A 16,994-nucleotide genomic window follows, 5' to 3' on the forward strand; every position below is an offset into this window, starting at 1 on the left:
TTGTAATTCTCTTTGAGTTGTGGGTTTTGTTTGGCCAACTAGATCTATGATTCTTGTAATAGGAGAAGTGCTTGGTTTTGGGTTCATACTGTGCGGTGACCTCACCTAGTGACAGAAGGGGTAGCGAGGCACGCATCCTGTTGTTGCCATCAAGGGTTAAAAGATGGGGTTTTCATCATTGGTTTGAGGTTATCCCTCTACATCATGTCATCTTGCTTAAGGCACTACTCTGTTCGTCATGAACTCAATACACTAGATGCATGTTGGATAGCGGTCGATGTGTGGAGTAATAGTAGTAGATGCAGAAAGTATCGGTCTACTTGTCTCGGACGTGATGCCTATATGTATGATCATTGCCTTAGATATCGTCATGACTTTGCGCGGTTCTATCAATTGCTCGACAGTAATTTGTTCACCCACCGTAATACTTGCTATTTTGAGAGAAGCCTCTAGTGAACACTATGGCCCCCGGGTCTACTCCACACCATATTTTGAGCCTTACACTTTTTACTTCGTTGCACTTTCCGCCTTCAGATCTCACTTTGCAAACAATCTTGAAGGGATTGACAACCCCTTTGAAGTGTTGGGTGCAAGCTTGTTTGTGTTTGCGCAGGTACTCTGGACTTGACGAGACCCTCCTACTGGATCGATACCTTGGTTCTCAAACTGAGGGAAATACTTACTGCTCCTGTGCTGCATCACCCTTTCCTCTTCAAGGGAAAAAATGACGCAAAACAAGAGAAGTGGCAAGAAGAATTCCTGGCGTTGCTAGGGAAGGACTTTTGTTGCCGTAGCAGATAGCGCCATGTTTTTGTGGCACTGCCGCTTAGGTCATATTGGTGTAAAGTTCATGAAGAAACTCCATTCCGATAGACTTTTGGAGTCACTTGAATTTGATTACCTGGACACGTGCGAATCATGCCTCATGTGCAAGATGACGAAGACTCCGTTTTCCGGAACAATGGAGTGTGCAAGTGACTTGTTGGAAATCATACATACCGATGTGTGTGGTCCGATGAGTGTGGAGGCGCGCGTCGGATATCGTTATTTTCTCACCTTCACTGACGATTTGAGTAGATATGGTTATGTCTACTTGATGACGCACAAGTCTGAAACGTTTGAGAAGTTCAAGCAATTTCAGAGTGAAGTTGAAAATCGTCGTAACAAGAAGATCAAGTTCCTACGGTCTGATCGTGGTGGTGAATATCTGAGTTTCGAGTTTGGCGCTCACTTAAGACAATGTGGAATTGTTTCACAGTTGACACCGCCTGGAACACCACACCGTAATGGTGTGTCCGAACGTCGTAATCGTACTTTATTAGAGATGGTGCGATCTATGATGTCTCTTACCGATTTGACGTTATCGTTTTGGGGTTATGCATTAGAGACAGCTGCATTCACTTTAAATAGGGCACCATCAAAATCCGTTGAGACGACACCATACGAACTGTGGTATGGCAAAAGACCAAAATTGTCGCTTCTTAAAGTTTGGGGATGTGATGCTTATGTCAAAAAGCTTCAACTTGAAAAGCTGGAACCCAAAGTGGAAAAGTGCGTCGTCATAGGTTACTCAAAAGAGACAGTTGGGTATACCTTCTATCTCAAACCCGAGGCCAAAGTGTTTGCTACTAAAAACGAAGCTTTTCTTGAGAAGGAGTTTCTCTTGAAAGAATTGATTGGGAGGAAGATAGAACTTGATGAGGTTGTCGAACCTCTAATCCCTCTAGATGGTGGCGCAGGGCAAGGGGAAACCCCTGTCGTTGCGACGCCGGTTGAGGAGGAAGTTGACGATGATGATCATGAAACTTCGGATCAAGTTCCTATCAGACCTCGCAGGTCGACAAGATCACGTACTGCTCCCGAGTGGTACGGTAATCCTGTCTTATCAATTATGTTGTTAGACAACAATGAACCTGCGAATTATGAAGAACCAATGGTGGGCACGGATTCCAACAAATGGCTGTAGGCCATGAAGTCCGAGATAGTATCCATGTACGAGAACAAAGTGTGGACTTTGGAAGTACTACCCGAAGGTCACAAGGCTATTCAGAACAAATGGATATTTAAGAAGAATACAAACACAAACGGTAATGTGACCGTTTATAAGGCTCGACTTGTGGCAAAGGGTTTTTCACAAGTTCAAGGAGTTGACTACGATGAGACGTTCTCAACGGTAGCGATGCTTAAAGTCTGTCCGAATCATGTTAGCAATAGGTGCATTTTTCGATTATGAAATCTGGCAGATGGATGTCAAAATGGCGTTCCTTAACGGTTTTCTTAAGGAAGAGTTGTATATGGTGCAACCCGAAGGTTTTGTCGATCCAAAGAATGCTAACAAAGTGTGCAAGCTCCAGCGATCCATTTATGGACTGGTGCAAGCATCTCGGAGTTGGAATAAGCGCTTTGATGAGGTGATCAAAGCATTTGGGTTTATACAAGTGGTTGGAGAATCTGTATTTACAAGAAAGTGAGTGGGAGCTCTGTGGCATTTCTAATATTATATGTGGATGACATATTGCTGATTGGAAACAATGTGGAGCTTTTGGAGAGCATAAAGGATTACTTGAATAAAAGTTTCTCTATAAAGGACCTAGGAGAAGCTGCTTACGTTCTAGCATTAAGATCTATAGGGACAGATCGAGACGCCCGATAGGACTTTCACAAAGCACATACCTTGACAAAGTTTTGAAGAAGTTCAAAATGGATCAGTCCAAGAAAGGGTTCTTGCCAGTATTACAAGGTATAAAATTGAGTAAAACTCAGTGCCCAGCAACTGCGGAAGATAGAGAACAAATAAGTGTCGTCTCAACCGCTTCAGCCGTAGGTTCTATCATGTATGCAATGATGTGCACTAGACCAGACGTCAGCTTGGCCATAAGTATGGAAGCCAGGTTTCAGAGTAATCCAGGAGTGGATCCGTGGACGGCGGTCAAGAATATTCTGAAGTACCTGAAAAGGACTAAGGAAATGTTTCTCGTTTATGGATGTGACGAAGAGATCATCGTAAAAGGTTACGTCGACGCAAGTTTTGACACCGATCCGGATGACTCTAAGTCGCAAACCGGATACATTTTTATTCTTAATGGGGGTACAGTAAGCTGGTGCAGTTCTAAGCAGAGCATCGTAGCAGATTCTACATGTGAAGCGGAGTACATGGCTGCCTCGGAGGCAGCAAAGGAGGGTGTCTGGATGAAGCAGTTCATGACAGATCTAGGAGTTGTGCCGAGCGCACTAAATCCAATAACTCTGTTATGTGACAATACTGGTACCATTGCCTTAGCAAAGGAACCAAGGTTTCACAAGAAGACCAGACACATCAAACGACGCTTCAACCTCATCCGCGACTACATCGAAGGAGAGGACGTGAATATTTGCGAAGTGCACACGGATCTGAATGTAGCAGACCCGCTGACTAAACCTCTTCCACGGGCAAAACATGATCAACACCAGAACTGTATGGGTGTTCTATTTATTACAATGTAAATCGCACGGCGATGTGAGGACTAGATTATTGACTCTGGTGCAAGTGGGAGACTATTGGAAATATGCCCTAGAGGCCATGATAAATAGTTATTATTATATTTCCTATTTAAAGATAATCGTTTATTATCCATGCTATAATTGTATTGAATAAAAACATAGATACATGTGTGGATACATAGACAAAACAATGTCCCTCACAAGCCTCTAGTTGGCTAGCCAGTTGATCAATGATAGTCAAGGTTTTCTGGCTATATGCAAGTGTTGTCACTTGATAACTGGATCACATCATTAGGAGAATCATGTGATGGACTAGACCGAAACTATGAACGTAGCATATTGATCGTGTCGTTTTATTGCTATTGTTTTCTGCGTGTCAAGTATTTGTTCCTATGACCATGAGATCATATAACTCACTGGCACCGGAGGAATACCTTGTGTGCATCAAACGTCACAACGTAACTGGGTGACTATAAAGGTGCTCTACAGGTGTCTCCGAAGGTGTCCGTTGAGTTAGTATGGATCAAGGCTGGGATTTGTCACTCCGTGTGACGGAGAGGTATCTCGGCGCCCACTCGGTAATACAACATCACACACAAGCCTTGCAAACAATGTGACTAAGTGTAAGTCACGGGATCTTGTATTACAGAACGAGTAAAGAGACTTTCCCATAACGAGATTGAATAGGTATGCGGATACCGACAATCGAATTTCGGGCAAGTAACATACCGAAGGACAAAGGGAATGGCATACGGGATTATATGAATCCTTGACACTGAGGTTCAACCAATAAGATCTTCGGAGAATATGTAGGATCCAATGTGGGCATCCAGGTCCCGCTATTGAATATTGACCGAGGAGTGCCTCGGGGCATGTCTACATAGTTCTCGAACCCGCAGGGTTTGCACACTTAAGGTTCGATGATGTTTTAGTATAGTTGAGTTATATGTGTGGTTACCGATTGTTGTTCGGAGTCCCGGGTGAGATCACGGACGTCACGAGGGTTTCCGAAATGGTCCGGAAATGAAGATTGATATATATGATGGTTTCATTTGGTCACCGGAAAGTTTCGGGCAATTCCGACAGTGTACCGGGAGTGACGAATGGGTTCCAGAAGTTCACCGGGAGGAGCCCACCCACCCGGGAGTGAGCCCAAGGCCCTAGGGTGGCGCCACAAGTCCTTAGTGGGCTGGTGGAGTCATCCCAAGGAGTCCATGGCGCCACATAAGAAAATACCAAAAAGAAAAGAAAAAGAAAAGGCAAGCCCCTCCCCCTCCCTGCTATATAGTGGTGTTTTAGGGTTGATTTGAGACAACTTTTGCTACGTGCACCTCAACCCTAGACCACATAGTTCTACCTCTAGATTGGATTTCTCGGGAGCTCGGACGGAGCCCTGCAGGAGTAGATCATCACCACCACCGGAGCGCCGTCACGCTGCCGGAGAACTCATCTACTTTTCCGTCTTGCTTGCTGGATCAAGAAGGCCGAGATCATCATCGAGCTGTACGTGTGCTGAACGCGGAGGTGTCATCCGTTCGGCGCTATATCGAAACGGATCGTGGGACGGATCGCGGGACGGTTCGTGGGACGGTTCGAGGGACGTGAAGACGTTCCACTAGATCAACCGCGTTTCTTAACGCTTCCTGCTGTGTGATCTACAAGGATACGTAGATTCAAATCTCCTCTCGTAGATGGACATCACCATGATAGGTCGTCGTGTGCATAGGAAATTTTTTGTTTCCCATGCAACGTTCCCCATCAACTATATGGACAACACTTTCTTGGGCTGAAAACCTAAAAGCGTAGATTACACGACGCTTCCTATTCGTCGGGTAGGACGCTGCCGAGCAACCTGATGCGCAGCCCCACCCCCTCGCGAGTTGGGCATTCGTATGGGCCGACCATATCCCGTTTTTTCTTCTTCTTTTGTATATTCCTTCTTCTTGACTTTCCTTTTTTGTTTCCTTTGCCCTTTCTCTTTTTTCTTCTTTAGTTTTTCATTATTTTTTTGCAAATTTTCTTTCCAAATTCATGAACACTTTTTTGTTCATCAATGTAGAAAAACGTTCAAATAATTCAAAAAATGCTCATGAAATTCTGGTATTTGTTCATCCGATCTATTTTTTTATCTAAGTACAAAAATTGTTCATCAAATTAAAAAAATGTTTATCAAAGCAAACTTTGTTCATTAATTTCAAAAAATGTTCTTAAAAATAAGGTTTTTGTTCATCGGATCCAAAAATGTTCATCTAAATTAAAAAAATGTTGATCTAATTAAAAAATGTTGATAAAATTAAAACAATGTTCAGTTTTTTATCTAAATTCAAAAAATTATGCATCCAATTAAATGGATATTCATCAAATTCAAAATTTGTTCATTTATTTAAAAAAAATCATCAAATTCGAATTTTTTTCATTGTACCCAGAATCACTTATTCATTTTAAAAAATTAATACAAATTTTGTTCATCAATTTTAAAACACTATTCATTAGTATGAAAAACGCTCATAAAAGATTGCCCATATAAATAAAATATTTTCCATTAAAATTCTAAATATGTTCATCCTTTTGAACTCAGGAATACATTTTAAAATTAATTTCTTTGTAGCATGAAAGTTCTTTAAATTCTTAATAGTTTTGGAAATAAAAAATGAAAAAGAAAAGTAAAACAGAAAGGGAAAAAAAATCAAATCTGAGGCGTCCAGGCCCGCTTATGGGCTGGCCCAATAGGTGCGCAGGGTAGGGTTGCATGCTGGCATGTTCGCTAGCGCGTCAGACGTATAGAGGAGGTGCCCAGATTACATACGATCAGAGCATCTTCAACAAGTGCCAAAAACTGCTTTGTACAGCTCTAGCAAATCCTGTAAAATAGTGTGTACGCAAAAATTTTTAGGCATGTGTTAAAAAGCACTATTGCACGCTGCAAATTATAAGCATCAGATCACGCACGCTTCATAATTTATACTGTGTGAAAATCAATATTGACTATGACGGGCTAAAAATGCTACGGTGACACGGTAAACTATTTTAGCGCGTGAAAGTTTAATGCGCCTGTTGTATTGGAGATGATCTCACAGTGAAAATTGAAGGAAGACGGATTGACTGGTTGGTTTCTAACGGTCATCTTGTTTCACCTTGCGCCCTGACACTTGGAGAGGCGCTGATGGTTGTTGCTGGTGATCCCTGCAATCCATATTGATTTTATCATGTCGTAGGGGAATTTTCGTCGGATAAGACCATCTAAATTGTTGTATAGACAGAAAGGATCACTTGCAAACTGTATTGTCAGAAAAAAAAAACCATCTATGTTATGGCGGTAGGTGCGTCAGCCGACACATGGCATCTGTCGTCACACGTAAAGGTGGCAACATCTGTCGCCACGAGCAAACGGCGGCAGCTCGCCTGTCATAAGGCCTGTGCCAATGTATTGTCTCTTAGCACACAATCATATGCATAATAAAAACATAAGAAACAACTAGTATAATTATTGTATCTTAGGCTGGCCATAGTGGGGTAGTATAATGTACTTGGAACTAGCAAACATGCTGATGTGACAGACAATTAAAGAAGAGAGAGAGGGTTAGAGTAACATAGATAGATACTGTAACATGTTAAATGCTATGCTACTATGTGTCATGCATGTCAATAAATAATGTCATCTATGATACTACCCCCGTCACAGTTTATAAGGCACGCACGTGTACCTAGGTCGTCAATTTAACTTATATAAAATCTATTATTTAATATAAAAATCATATCATTAGAAAGTAGAACATCTAAAGTTTTTAATGATATATTTTTTGTAATATATGCTTATTATTAAGTTGGTCAAATTAACGACCTAGGTATATGTGTTGAACTTATAAACTGAGATAGAGGGAGTACTACTTTATGATAATATGCACTATGAAGGTAATATTCATACAATAGTATCATCTGCATGATACTACTATATGATATTCCCCACTATGAGCAGCCTTATGTGTTGTATCTAAATTTAATGATTTATGACTCATGCATACATGTGATTGAGTTAGCATACATTTTTTGCTTATGGTCACGTGTTAAGATTGTATGTTAGCTAAGATACAATCTCACTATTTTTTTTCATTAAGTACAAAACCATATAAATAAAATGTCTATGAAATCACGTTAAGAGACTTGCATGGACACATACCTAAGATTTCAAGCAAGGGCCGGAGCTGGAACGTAACGGTGGTGGGTCTTGCCGCCACCCACTCGGGGCTGTGACATGGATTTGGATGCATCAAGCCAGTCATTTTGCAAGCTGGGGCTGCTCCCTCCCTCACGCCTTTTATACATGTAGTAAAGAAAAAAATAGCGCGCGCTACACACCGATCAATTTAGCAAGACATTACACACTGATTTATTTAACGAGCCAGTTTTCTACACGCTATATCGTGCTATAAACGACGCTATAGCGCGCTATTTTTTTTCAGTGACTATTAGGGACATGCGTGCGCCGTGTGCAGGTCAATCGATCATCAGTCACCTGCTAGCTAGTAAGTAGTAACCAGTAAACGCCACGGGATTTGTTTGACCGGATCTGATGAGATGATGGACGAAACATAGCGTTAGTTACTACTGATCACTGCATGAGCAGCTTAGTACATAGAACAGTGCTTAGCTAGAGTGACTGTTAAAAAAGATAGGGCTGCGAGACGTCCCGTCACATGCCCCACCTACTAATAAAGCAAATAGTGTTTCTTCCGTACGTCATCCAAATTATCTTTAAAGTTGACTAAAATTACTCACCAATGCCACCTATGAGTTAGAAAAAAACTTTTCAAACAGGAAAATCTTCGTACTGGGCCGGCCCATGTAGGCAGCTCCTATATTACGCTCTGGGCGTTGGAAAATGATGCATCACATCTGTTTGGACCGGCCCATGCGTGGGCACCTGTGTTTTTAGTTTAGTTTCTTTTTTTTTCAGTTCCATTTTTTTTTCTACTTTAAGTAATTTAGAACTTCAAACAACTTTTCTCAATTTTAAGAAACTCAGAATTTCAAAATAAAATATACAAAAAAACATTTTTTTTGAGAATTCAAAAACTACTCAGGAGTTTTGAAAAATGTTTGCATATAAAAATATATTTAAACTTTGAGAAAATGTCCATAAAATAAAAAAGTCAACGATTTTAAACAAAAATCCGTGTAAAAATCTTAAAAACAGTTCGTGCCTCTGTTTTTAGTCTCATTTTTTATTTTCATTTTTCTGTTCCATTTTTAGTTTAAATAATTTAGAACTTTGAAAAACTTTTGCAATTTATAAAACTGAGAATTTTGACATAAAAGTTTGAAGAAAATATAAAATGTTTGTGAATTCAAAAAATGCTTAGAATTTTTGTAAAAATATTCGCATATTCAAAAAAATGTTCATAATTTTGAGAACAATGTTGGTGAAAACAATAAAAGTCCATGATTTTGAAAAAAAGTTTGTGTGTTATTTTTTGAGTGCAATTGAAAAAAATGTTTGCTAATTCAAAAAATGCTTCATGCATTTCAAGAAATGTCCTAAAATTTTAAAGACATAATATGATCAGCATCATTGAAGATTATAGTTGTTTTCTCCCGTTGCAATGCACGGGTCCTTTTGCTAGTAATAATAAAGCGCGCAGCGCTTTTGGCATCAGTCGTCAGCCATTTTGTAGAAAAGCCCTCGCAGTTTCAGGTAATTAACCCGCAGTCCAATTTTAAGTCAGAACGAACCGTTTTTTTTGTCATTTTGCAGAAAAGTCCTCACAATTTTAGATAATCAACCCGCGGTCCATCTTTTAGTCACAGCCGAACCTTTTTTTTTGCATTTTTCATAAAAATTCCTGATGTTTTAGGTAATCAACCCGCCGTCCCTATGTAAGTCAGCCGAAACGTTTTTTTGTTTCAACAAAAAAACGCCTGACTTTTTAGTTAATCAATCCATATTTTATCTAAAACAAAATTATCCATATATTTTAAACTGTAACTCCGACTTTAACATGTTATATATGAAATTTGATTAAAAAAATGTGTAGAATCTAAGTAGGATGTTATTTTTAGCTGTTGAATACTTCTTAAATATTATTTTTGGTGCGAACTTAATCTGTAGTGCATGGTCCTTTTTTTCCTCTCTTTCCGACGACCATACGAATTGCAATAAATATCCATTAAATTAAAACCAAATTGAGAGGAAAGAAAACATCGTTAACCACACATGCACACCTTTGGAAAATCTCGTGGGGGGGGGGGGAGAAACAACATATTTCTCATCTTATTCCGAGTGATCGTACATTCAAACACGTTTTCGTTGTGTGAGCACTCAGGCCATCGTCGACAACACAAATGTGATGCCATGTGAAAATATATTGCGTTCAAAGCGTGTGTTATTTTTTCTTCCGTTGCAACGCAGCGCGCAGCGCTTCTGCCGTCCGTCGTCAGCCATTTTGCAGAAAAGCCCTCGCAGTTTCAGGTAATTAACCCGCAATCCAATTTTAAGTCAGAACGAACCGTTTTTTTTGTCATTTTGCAGAAAAGTCCTCACAATTTTAGATAATCAACCCGCGGTCCATCTTTTAGTTACAACCGAACCGTTTTTTTTGCATTTTTCGTAAAAATCCCTGATGTTTTAGGTAATCAACCCGCCGTCCCGATATAAGTCAGCCGAAACGTTTTTTTGTTTCAACAAAAAACCCCCTGACTTTTTAGTTAATCAATCCATATTTTATCTAAAACAAAATTATCCATATCTTTTAAACCGTAACTCCGATTTTAACATGTTATATATGAAATTTGATTGAAAAAATGTGTAGAATCTAAATAGGATGTTATTTTTAGCTGTTGAATACTTCTTAAATATTATTTTTGATGCAAACTTAATCTGTAGTGCACGGTCCTTTTTTCCTCTCTTTCCGATGACCATACGACCTTTTAAAATAAATATCCATTAAATTAAAACCAAATTGAGAGGAAAGAAAACATCGTTAACCACTCATGCACACCTTTGGAGAATCTCATGGGGGGAGAAACAACATATTTCTCATCTTATTCCGAGTGATTGTACATTCAAACACGTTTTCGTTGTGTGAGCACTGAGGCCATCGTCGACAACACAAATGTGATGCCATGTGAAAATATATTGCGTTCAAAGCGTGTGTTATTTTCTCTTCCGTTGCAACGCACGGGTTTTTTGCTAGTCATATCACATAAGCAAACAACTTGTGCACAGCCAGTGCCCCGTATACACCAGGCAGCAAAATGAACAGTCCTATGCATCCAAAGTGCCCCGGTCGCAATTACGTCTGCAGCGGTTGGCCGAGCAGTGGCTCACATGGGCGGCTGGACGGAGCTTTCTGCCGGGATGCGGGCACGGCAAAATTGACAAAAATGATCTCTCAAGCGAAAGAACTCACGAAGTGAATTCGAACTAAAAAAATTCACCTGGCTGATCCTTTCGTGTGGCGCTCGACACCTACGCGTCACACTACACTGTGTGACGTCTAAGACGTCGGCGCCACACGCCTGGCCACCTGGCACAGCTGGCCCCACCTCGAGGCAGTGCGACGCCTAAGCCTCAGGCGTCGCACCCTGTGAAGTGTGGCGTCGAAGGCTTAGGCGCCACACTGCGACTTATCCAGCCCCCTCCCCCACCCCCTTCTCATTCCCCTCCCTTCACTTCACTTCACAGCTTTGTCTTCAAGTCGTTCCTTCGTCAAATCCCTCTCCAAATCAGCACATCTGAAGGTTTGGACCGGGCATTTGTTGTCCAATCCCCCCCCCTAAGGTAATCCCCCCGATCCCCTCCTTCTCATCCAAACAAAACTCTGTTTTGGTCATTTTGTTGCAAATTTGAGGAAACCCTAGTTTTTCATGAAATGTGGGTTGTATATGATATTGTTATATTTGATTGTATGTTAGGATAAGGGGTATGATGGGGTTAGGATTAGGGTTGTTTGAATGTTTGCATTATGGTTGTTTTAGGGTTAGGATTAGGGTTGTTTGGATGTTTGCATTATGGTTGTGTTAGGGTTAGGATTGGGTTAGGGTTAGGGTTATGGATGTTTGGAAGTTAGGAATATGGTTTATTTTTATTAAGTAGATATTGTAGTATTTGGATGATTTCTTATAGAAAATATTGTATGTTGTGTTGTTTAGGGATGGGAAGAACATGTGTTTATGTTCATCACGTGGACAAGGATGCCTTTTTAAAAGGCAATATTGATTCGGACCCGGATGAGCTTGACATGGTGTTCGATTTCTGTCCTAGCTATGCTGAATTGTTGGAACAATTCCGAAAGGATTTGAATTGGATGGACCCTAGTGATGTAGTTGAGTTTGATGATAGGCATAATGTGGGATTCGGAATGCATTCGTTGGAAGACCATGCGTGTCAACTTCGAGCAACGTTGGCTTGCATACAAGGATACGGTGGCCGAATCACTAGACAAGGCTCTAGAGTTATTTGCCATCAAAACAAATGTTCCTAACTTGCAGTTGGATTTGAACCGGGTTGCCTCTCCGATTGTTGAAGCTAGTCCTCCACGCATCAACAAAGAGGCCAACATTGAACCTCTTTCAGCACAATAATATTGTATCCAACATGAACCATTGCTAGAGGATAATGATGAGCACGATGATGATGAGAATGATGGTACTGTTCTTCATGACAACAACCTTGGTGATTTGGACAAATATAATTTGCAAGAGACAATGGACCATTCTATTACGTACTCACGTGGCTATGCATCCGAGTCGGACGATGAGGGTCTCGATGAAGAAGTTGATGAGGAAGGGTTCACGGCAAAGGAGGCTGAAGCTTTCACGAAGGTATTAGGGCGGGATCACCGGACACCATTGTTCGAGGATCTTAGCCTTGCGGATGAAGCCGTGGTTGACGCAGGCGAAGGCATATTGTTTGGAGTTAGGCCACCTTCTCACGGGACAAACATGGGAAGAATATTATTTTGATGGGGTCAAAGTTCCAAACATTCCTTGAACTGAACATGTGGTTGGATGAATATTCTGTTACGCATTATAGGCCACACAAAGTTGTTCATTCAAACATGAAGTTGCGTTACACGGTTGCATGTGAGGATTCAGGGTGTCCTTGGATTGTCCGTGCAAGACCATGGAAAGGAGGGCCAGGATGGAACTTTGTCAGTTGTATGCGTCACACGTGTCGAGGCAAGAGGGTTGATGGCAAGCTTTCATCGCAAAGCCATAGACAACTCACCTCCGAGTTCATCGCTTATAGGATTTCCAACTCCATCTCCTCTCTTCCTACAATGAGCATAAAAAGCATACAAGACCTTGTGAAAGCCCTCTTTCACTATGAGGTGAAATACGGGAAGGCATGGAAAGCGAAGCAAGCCGCATTTAAGATGTTGTATGCTGATTGGGAGCAAGCATACAACCGACTACCTAGGTTGTTGGGAGCTATTGCCGCCACTAACCCGGGCATGGTTCATGTGGTTGAGCCGTATGGGGAGAAAACAAGGATTCACAATGGAAAGAGGGTCCGCGTATTTGGCCGTGCATTTTGGGCATTTGAGCAATGTCTGAGGGCTTTTCAGCACTGTCGGCCGGTCATCTCCATCGATGGCACATTTTTGACCGGAAAATTCAAGGGCACTTTGTTGGTTGCAATAGCAAGTGATGTGAATAACCGGTTGATGGCTTTGGCTTTTGCTTTGGTTGAGGCAGAGAACAGTGTTAACTCGGGATGGTTCTTGCATATTTTGAGAAACCAAGTATTACCGTTTGAAAGGAAAATCTGTGTCATATCGGATCGCCATCAAGGCATACTTAACGCGGTTGACATTGTCATTCCCGGCCATGCTCCTTTGCATCATCGATGGTGCATGAGGCATTTCTGTGCAAACTTCTACCGGGCATGTGGTAGCAAGGAGTTGGCGGATGATCTTCAAGATTGTTGTCAAGCATTTTCGGACAAACGATTTGCAAGAATGTACAGTGCTTTGCTTGCAAACAAAAAACTTGATGCAGGTGGGCTTGATGAAAAGTCGAAGTGCAGATTCTCCCTTTTTCCCTCGAGGTGTCTTGTCTAGAATAGCTTCGGTTTCATCAGCTTATTTCTTGACCTCTTTGCGCTATGATCACAAGAAAATGACATGTAAGGCAAGTGCATATGTGTACTAGCGTTCATACTTAACATAGTGGAGCACACTTACCACAAAGTTCAGGACAGGGACGAAAGAAGTTTGGTACCCTTCGCGAATTAGCATGTTGTATTCGCCATGGTCAAGTGCATCGTACTCAGTGGGTTCTTCCAATATGTCCTCCTCGTAAGTCGACGGACAAATCTTGACGCGAGTACTCTCCTGAAACCATCTTACGTAGTTGTTGAACGCAAGCGAACAATGCTCGCGGGGCTGGGTTCCTTGCGTACTCGTAGCTGCCTGCACACTTTGCTCGAACATGATGACATAGTTCTTATGATGCTTGTGCTAATCCTTGATCTTTCGCTGCCTCCTCCTATCCAACCCGTTTTTACAAAACTCATTATTAGCTCGCTCAACACTAAACTCAAACATAGTTCTTTATTGTGCATGCTTTGTTATCTGTGAAGCTGTGTGTCGGTGTCCACCCACTCCGGTGGGTGTGGCTGAAACAACCCAAATTGATGCATCACACGATGAGGGAGATGAAACTCAACCGCCCAATTGCATATAAGTGGACAACGCATTAGCCAAATATGTTTTTCCTGCACGCATATTGGATTGAGCTGGAACGTGTGTGCATCACCAAAGCTTGGCCCAACACCATATGGCTGCCATTCCACCTACGTCACAACATAAAAGACACAATTCATTTTCCTCACAACAAAAGTTGGGAGTCAACTCTGAGATGTTTACCTGCTCGACGGTAAGCGAATCCATCTCGTTGGTGTATTTCTTGTACAATAGATTCACATCGCTCGCCACCTCCGATACCACGTCCCACTTGTAAGCCCAGGTAGGAAGCCGTACAGGGTTGCCGTGGTCATCCCAGGTCTTCCACGTTACGGCTTTAGAACGTCCAACAGGAAGGCGTTTCTAGCTCCATACCAAAAGTAGGAGCATACAACCACCAACTCCACCGTCCTTTGTCGCCCTGCGACAAGCATCGTCCAACTACAAGTAACAACAAACATGGATCAGTTTAGCAGAAAAGTATAGAACTGAACTTACTATTAACAATTTATTACCTGCCGGTACAAGTAGGCCAGTGCGGCCGAGCCCCAACTGAACTTGTTGTCGAAAACAGTCAATGCCTTCAGCCACATCCATGAAGCATTCTTGCCAGTGCTGCCAGCGAATATAGTCCTAGAGATCACATACCACATGTACACGCGAGCATAAGTCTGGATCACCTCGTCATTTGCGTCCTCAGGACAATGAGCAAAGTTGGCGGCAATCCAAGTGAAAGAAGCGCCAGCCGGGACTCTATCTTTCTTCCCTCCATCTTCTACCTCCGGCTCTAGAGGTGACATACCAATAAGGGCATCCATTTGGTGCCGCCATCCCTCAGAATCAGTGCTCATACAAAGAGGCTTCCCCTCGATCGAAAGTCCGGTGATCATGAAAACATATTGAAGAGTCACTGTCATCTCTCCGGTCCGGAGGTGAAAACTATGGGTCTCCAGCCTCCACAGATCAATAAGTGCAGTGATTGTCGCAGCGTTCAGGTTGGGCGATGACCGACTCACAAGCTGAATGAATGGAAGGAGTCCTGTCATCTCAATATATGGTGTGTACCGCTCATCGTACTTCATTACAGTCGATGCACCATGAGACCGAATCTTCAAGGGCATAAGCTCTTGCAAACAGATAGGAGTGATATCATTACAGTTTCATCTTATTAAATAAATACATGATTTTTTAACATATGATCTACTTACCATTTCCTTCTCCGACATCAAATAGGCCTGGTGTTCAACGTCATAGGCATCATTCAAAAGCCACACCATCCTACATATCACAAAAAAAATAAACTTATGAATCTACTCATCTTCAAAAAAATACTCATATGAATCTACTCATCTACTAATCCACTCATCTACCTATCCACTCATCTACTAATCCACTCATCTACATATTACTAAAAAAATACTCATATGAATCTAAAAAAACTCATATTACTCATATCCTCATAAAATTCACGCCATCTACTCATAGCAATAGTCATAGAACACAACTACTCATCTAGGATTAATAAAATAGGACTAACTCCTCATCTACATTTCAAATCCAATCAAAATATGACTCTCAACCTAACTAACACAAGTCTGAAAAAAATAGGCAATACTATTTGGATAGATAGATGGGAAACGGAAGAGATTACTGATACGTCTCCGTCGTATCTACTTTTCGAACTCTTTTGCCCTTGTTTTGGACTCTAATTTGCATGATTTGAATGGAACTAACCCGGACTGACGCTGTTTTCAGCAGAATTGCCATGGTGTTGTTTTTGTGCAGAAATGAAAGTTCTCGGAACGTCTTGAAAATTTGCGGAGATTTTTTCTGGAATAAAAGAAAAATACCTGCGCAAAGGTCCACGTGAGGGGGTGTGCCAGTGGGCCACAAGCCCACACGGCGCGGCCACCCCCTAGGGTGCGCCATGCAGGCTTGTGGGGCCCATGTGGCACCACCGCCCCCAATCTCAGTCCTATATCTTCCGTTTCGCCTGGAAAAAAATCAGAGAGAAGGTTTCATCGCGTTTTGCGATATGGAGGCGCCGCCTGCTACTGCAACAAAAGACCTTCCAACGGCGTGAGAAACACATGCTGACGGGAGACTGTTCTTGTCTCAATTCTACTCAGCAACGGCACCAGGAATCCTTCTGCTACGGCTACGCCTTTAGGAACTTCCTACGCAAATATGCAAAGGATTTCCCCGTGGCCTTGGAGCCTTGCGTTGGTGTTCCCTCGAAGCGGAAAGGGTGATGTAGCGCAACGGTGGTAAGTATTTCCCTCAGTTTTGAGAACCAAGGTATCGATCCAGTGAAGGAGTATCACAAGTGCCCGCACAAACACAAAGAACCTGCTCCCAACGCTATGAAGGGGTTGTCAATCCCTTATAGATTGTTCGCAAAGTGAGAACTGAAAGCAACAAAGTAACAAAGCAAAGTAAAAGCGGAGGTGTAAACGATAGATGTGAATAGACCCGGGGGCCGTAGTGTTTACTAGTGGCTTCTCTCATGAAAGCAAGTAGACGGTGGGTGAACAAATTACTGTCGAGCAATTGATAGAACCGCTCAAAGTCGTGACATCATCTGTGGCAATGATTATATCTATAGGCATCACGTCCAAAACAAGTAGACCGATACTTTCTGCATCTGTGGCAACTCCAAAGTCCCATCCGGCAGGGCACCGGGAAGGGTCTCCAGATGAGATCTCGTGGAAACGGAAGCTTGCAGCGGCGGAAAAGTATTTTCGTGGCTCCCCTGATTTTTAGGGAATATATAGGTGCAAGATCTAGGTCAGGGGGGCACCAGGGAGACCACAAGCCTGCCCACCGCCG

This window comes from Hordeum vulgare, chromosome 7H (genome assembly GCF_904849725.1).
Source record: "Hordeum vulgare subsp. vulgare chromosome 7H, MorexV3_pseudomolecules_assembly, whole genome shotgun sequence".
NCBI classification, from domain to species: domain Eukaryota; kingdom Viridiplantae; phylum Streptophyta; class Magnoliopsida; order Poales; family Poaceae; genus Hordeum; species Hordeum vulgare.